Raw genomic sequence first — 6472 nt, 5'->3', positions numbered from 1 at the left:
CCCCGGTGCCAGCCCCACCCCACAGCAGCACCACCGACCCCATAAGGCAGCAGCCCCAGACACCGCCACCCCACAGGGCAGACGAGGCGGCTCCAATGGGGGGGGATAAAGGGGGGAGTTGGGGGATAAAGGAGGTGGGGGACGGGGCTGGAGGCGGGAATGGAGCATGGACGGCAACGGGAGCACGGCCCTATAGGGGAGCATGGACGGCTATGGGAGCACGGCCCTATAAGGGATCAGGGCCCTATATGGGATCAGGGCCCTGTAGAGGAGCACGGCCCCATAAGGGAGCATGGCCCTATAGGGGAGCACGGCCCTATAAGGGAGCACAGCCCTATATGGGATCAGAGCCCTCTATGGGATCAGGGCCCTATAAGGGATCACGGCCCTATATGGGAGCCGTGGTGCGACTCCATGGGGCTGCCGGCCCTGCTGAGGGCTCTGCTGCGGGAACGGAACCATAGGACCGGACTGAACGGAACGGACCGAACTGGGACAGGACAGAATGGAACGGACCGAGCCAGGACGGGACAGAACCGAGCGGACCAAACCGGAACGGCAGGTATGGGAATGGGGGGGGGGGGGGCAACGGCAGGGGAGGGCAATGTGACCGGGGGGTCACCTGGGGTCAGTGTCACTGGGGTCGCCATCATGGGGGTGTCACCGTATTGGGGGGGGTCACCTGGGGTCACCATTACTGGGGTCACTGTCATGGGGGGGGGTCAACATAATGGGGGTCACCTGGGGTCATTGCCACTGGGGTCACCATATTGGGGGGGGTGTCCCCATCCCTGGTCGCCATTTGCCATGTTCCACCATGTCTGTGTGTGTCCCCAGGTGTGTCGGTGTCACCACAGCTCAGCACAGCATCAGCAGGACCTCCCTTATCAGCAGGACACCCCCAACCCCCTATCCCCCCTTATCACCATGTCCCCCCCATCACCACCAAGGCCCTCCTTCTCACTATCACGACCACTATCGCACCACCACAGCGCCCCCTGTCGGCCCGCCCCCCCTTATCAGCCCACCCCCGTTTCCCGTCCCCGTTCTGCCCGTTCTGCCGCCGTAACGGGGAGTCCCGCGCAGTGTGGAGCAGCCACGCTCTGAAGGACGCGTGTGGCCGCGTGCTGTGCCCCATCCTGCGGCGCTACGTGTGTCTGCAGTGCAGCGCCACGCGAGACAACGCGCACACCAGGAGGTTCTGTCCGCTCACCCCGGCGTTGTATCGCTCTGTGTATGCACCGAGAGCACGGGGACACAGGGACGGCGGTGACTGATAGCAGGTAATGGGGTATGGGGTTATAGGGGTTATTAGGTGATGGGGTTGTGGGTTATCGGGTTATTTATGGGGTTGTGGGGGTTATGGGGTTATTTATGGGGTTATGGGGTTATTTATGGGGTTATTTATGGGGTTATGGGGTTATTTATGGGGTTATGGGGTTGGCTATGGGGTTATGGGGTTATAGGGGTATGGGGTTCTTGGGGTTTGGGGTTGTGGGGTTATGGGGGTTATAAGGGGTTATGGGCTATAGGGGTTATGGGGTTGGCCCCCACATATTGTACTGTGTGTGTCGGGGCAGTTGTGGTGGTGATGATGTTAATTACGGCCGTAATTACTAATTACTATTACTAATAACGCACTCTGTGTCATCCCCAGGCTGTGCTGAGCGCAACGTGGGACAGAAGGCAGCAGCTGGGCACCAACTGTGCACCATCATTAGTGCACTATCACTTGTGCACCATCATTTGTACACCATCAGCTTTGCACCACCACTCGTGCACCATCATCTTTACACCATCACTTTACATCACCACTTTACACCTTCAGTTGTGCATCATCACTTGTGCACCATACCTTTGCACCATCACTTTGCACCACTACTTTGTACCATCATTTGTACACCATCACTTGTGCACCATCACTTTGCAGCATCCCTTTGCACCTGCAGTTGTGCACCACCACTTTGCACCATCATTTGTGCACCATCAGCTTTACACCACCACTTTGCACCAGGAGCAGAGCTCAGCAGCCGTTCCCTGTTGTGTTATTGTGTTATTGTGTAGTTGTGTTGTTCCAGCCCTGCTCACACTCGTGTGTTTATTGCACCATTATGGGCTTTTTTCCCCCAATAAAGCCCCACTCATAGCTGCAGCTTCATCCTGGCTCGTCCCCCTCCATCTTCCTCCTCCTCCTCCTGCTGTTGTTCACCCCCCGGCTCCACTCACGACGCAGCCGCAGCAGCGACACCAGGGCACGATGGGCGCTCATCACACGGCAGCTGTAGGATAATGGGACCCCATAGGGGATAATGAGACCCCATAGAGACCAATGAGACCTCATAGGGAACAATGGGACCCCACAGAGACCAATGAGACCCCATAGGGGGCAAGGAGAGTCCCCATAAGGGACAGTGAGACCACATAGGGGATAGTGAGACCCCTATAGGGCATGATGGGTGCACATCACACAGCAGCTGCAGGGACAATGAGACCCCATAGGGGACAGTGAGACCCCATAGAGACCAATGAGACCCCATAGGGGATAATGAGAGCCCATAGGGGATAGTGAGACCCCACAGGGGACAGTGAGACCACACAGGGGACAGTGAGACCCCATAGGGGACAGTGAGACCCCATAAGTGCCAATGGGACCCTAACCCTAACCCCCCCCAGCACTCACTTGAGGTTGGACAGCTCGAGGATCAGCCCCCCCAGCACCGCAGACGCATCCTCACATGGTGCCACCTCATTCCTGGGAGTCAAAGGGGGTGAAATTGGCACCAATCCGGGGCTTTTTAAGCCCAAAACGAGCTCTGGGTTCTGGTGGGGGGGGGGGGTCCGACCTGGGGGTGCAGCTGGGTGAGGCCGGGTCCCCATCGGCGTCCACAGGGCACAGAGGGGCTGCAGGCTGGGAGGGGGTGGGGGGATGGGGGGGGAAATGGGGTGAAATGGGGGCAACTGGGGATGGACTGGGGGAAACTGGGATGAACTGGGGTGAATGGGGGGGGATTGGGGGATATGAGAGTGACTTTGGGGGGGACTGGGGTGATGTGGAGTGAATTGAGGTGAATGGGGGAGAATTGGGGGGACTGGAGGGGTCTGAGAGTGACTTGAGGGGGAACTGGGATGAACTGGGGTGATATGGGGGAATGGGGGTGAATTGGGGTGGATTGGGGGATATGAGAGTGTCTTGGGGGGGGAACTGGGATGATGTGTGGTGAAATGGGGGTGAATGGGGGTGAATTGGTGTGAACTGGGGGGGGAATTGGGGTAAATTGGGGCAATCTGGGGTGGAATGGGGGGTAAACTGGGGCAGACTGGGGTGAACTGGAGCTCTATGGGGTGAAGTGGGGCAATCTGGGGTGCAGTGCGGCGCTATGGGGCTGTTCCCTATGGGTTCTCATAGTACTCTGGCATTACCTGCAGCAGCTTGGTGCCCCCCCCTGGCACCCCACTGTGCTCCGGTGCTGAGATGTGGGGCAGCCCCACAGTGCCTGCCCCATAGCGCTCCTCATGCTCTGCCACACAAGTGGGCTCCGCTTTGGCTGCCCACTCCCCCTCTTATGGCTCTTTGGTGGCCTCAATGCATTCTGTGCCCCCATCAGTGTCATCCATGACATATTGGATAATGCATACTCATATTGTTCTACTGCTCTTGTTGTAATGGAAACTGTCAATGCAATTACATTTTTTACATACAGGTCGAAGGAGGTGATCCTACCCCTCTACTCTACCCTGGTGAGGCCTCATCTGGAATATTGTGTCCAGTTCTGGGCTCCCCAGTACAAAAAAGACAGGGATCTCTTGGAGAGAGTCCAGCGGAGGGCCACAAAGATGGTGAAGGGCCTGGAGCATCTCCCCTATGAGGAGAGACTTAGGGAACTGGGTCTGTTTAGCCTTGAGAAAAGAAGGCTGAGAGGGGACTGGATCCAGGTTTATAAATACCTGAGGTGTGGGGGCCATAGTGGTGAGGCTGGTCTCTTTTCAGTAGTGCGTGGGGACAGGACTAGGGGTAATGGGATGAAAGTACAGCATAGGAAGTTCCACACGAATGTGCAGAAGAACTTCTTTACAGTGAGGGTGACGGAGCACTGGAACAGGCTGCCCAAGGATGTGGTGGAATCTCCTTCTCTGGAGATATTCAAGACCCGCCTGGATGCCGAGCTGTGTGATGTGGTGTAGGGAGCCTGCTTTGGCAGGGGGGTTGGACTCGATGATCTCTAGAGGTCCCTTCCAACCCCTACAATTCTGTGATTCTGTGATTCAGGTAGGGATGTGAAGCCGAACACTTCATGGTCCTGCAATTGCCAGCCCGAGTCAGGCGCTGTATTGAGCAGCTATTGAAAAAGGCAGCAACACCATTCAAATGTTTGTTTTGCTTTTATTTGCAATACACAGATGTGCTAAATGCATCCAAAATACATTTCAATATGAAATCAAATAGGAGGGATACTGGTAATGACTAAAACTTCCTCAGTTCCTCTCTGCAGTCCACGAAAGGGAAATCACGGCCAGGCCTGAAAACCGGACCACACAGTGTGTGTCCTTTGGTGCACCTCTGATGACGCAATCCAGGCAATTCTGCTGTCCTTTGTGCCTTCCTGCTCAAGCCCTTATCGTTTCTTTTTGCTTTCCTTCTTGGCTTTCTTGCTCAGCTGAGCAGCACTTGCCTTGGGTTGCTTCACCGTCTCCCAAGCCTTACACTCAAAACCCTCCGAGTCCTGCAAGAAGCAATTGGGAAACAGTCAAGGAGCTTTCTAACAACTGAAAGGGAAGAGAAGCAAGAGAGGATGGGTGGGTGTCAAATAAGGGAAGAACTCAACAGGCAAGAATAAACCTATCCCTGAGCTCCAGCACACACGCGTGACCACTGCTTTATTAATACTAACAGCAATGTTATTCTAGCCATTAAAGTCACCCATGTTCACGTACCTGGTTGTGGACGTGTTCGTGGCCTTGCTGCTGCTGTGCTCTACAACGCCAGCCACAGAAATAAAGAGTGCAGAAAGCTGATCTGTTGAAGACAGAGGAGTGAGCTGTGCTTAACCAACACTGCTTCAGCACATGCTTACAGTAAGGCACACCTACCTTACAACGGCCATGCAGGAAGCTCCAGACACAGCTCCAGACTGTTTCCATGAAGCCCAATTGCATTTCACAGCCACTCACGCTCTGCTCCTCGACAATCTGCAACAGAAAAGTCACAAGATGCAAATCCCATCCCTCGGAGATTTCACAGACCTCCACACTCATGGAGCAGCACTCATGGCATTGGGTGAGAAAGCAGACGTGTGCTTACCGAGTGAGTGCTGTTTGCTGCCAGCAGCTGGTAGGCCTCCACCTAACTCTAAGTACGAACAGTAACCTATGCCTAACTCTAAAACAGGAACAAAAACCTGCACCTAACAATAAAACGTGAACAATAACCTACTCCTAATTAAAAAACATGAACAATAAGGTAATCCTAACACCTAATCCTAACTAACTAAACTTTACAATGAAAACATCAATAAAAACAGGGTTCAGATGGAACCAGGGGCCTGCAGAGGTCTGAGAGGAGGAGCTGATGTTAAATGAAGCCACCCAGCTAATGCCGGGGGCGGGGGCCACGCAGACAATACGGAGCCCAGCGCCTGGACCAGCGATGCTGCAGCTGAGGTGGTACTGCTGCAGGGCCTGGCACGGTGGTGTGGTGCCAGGCCAGCTGTGCATTGGGCGGATCCACCTCCATGGGCTCATCCTCAGGTGGATCCACCTCCGTGGGTTCATCTGGAGGTGGATCCACCTCCATGGGCTCCACAGAGGTGGTCACGCGCCTGGTCCAGGCGCGATGGCAATGGGCTCGCTTGCCTGTCTGCCGCCTGATGGTCCTGGCGGACCCCCTCCTCCTCCTCCTCGACCCTGCAGTCCCCAGAACCATCTTCCCAGCTAAATGTTGGGTTTCCTCCAGCCTTGCTCTCTTAGGTCCCCACATGGCTGTTAATGGCCGAAGCTCTAAGAGGCGAGTGTGTTGCGTGGGGCAGTGGTGACCAAGGTAACAGCTGTGGCCAGGCTTCTAACATGGCCCAACAGGGTTCTAACTGCTGGCACTGCTGGCACTGGCGTTCCACATGGCATGGTCCCAGCAACAACACCAGCACAGAACTGCAGCCCCGACTCGTCCCGCTCACTGACAGCCAGAGCAAGGACATGTTACACACCTTCCTTCAGCTCCACGCACTCGCTGGCACCGCACGCATCACCTCTGCATGCCGCAGCACCGCCAGCTCCTCCCCCGACATCCCTCCATGCCCTGCACCGCGGCCTGACCCAGTTGGCAGCGCACAGCCTGCTCCTCCCGGCCCCGATCACCTTCCCATGCCGCCATGGCCCGGAACTGCTCCCGCCGGCACCAAGCACTTCCTGCCCCTCCATCCCCCGCTCCTCCTTTCCCTTCACTTTCCATCCGCACTCAGGACGCAGATCTCAATGG

Source organism: Coturnix japonica, chromosome 27, assembly GCF_054131305.1.
Source record: "Coturnix japonica strain WE chromosome 27, WE-NBRP24, whole genome shotgun sequence".
NCBI classification, from domain to species: domain Eukaryota; kingdom Metazoa; phylum Chordata; class Aves; order Galliformes; family Phasianidae; genus Coturnix; species Coturnix japonica.
The sequence above is the reverse complement of the archived record's forward strand: the minus strand, read 5'-3'. Positions refer to the sequence as shown.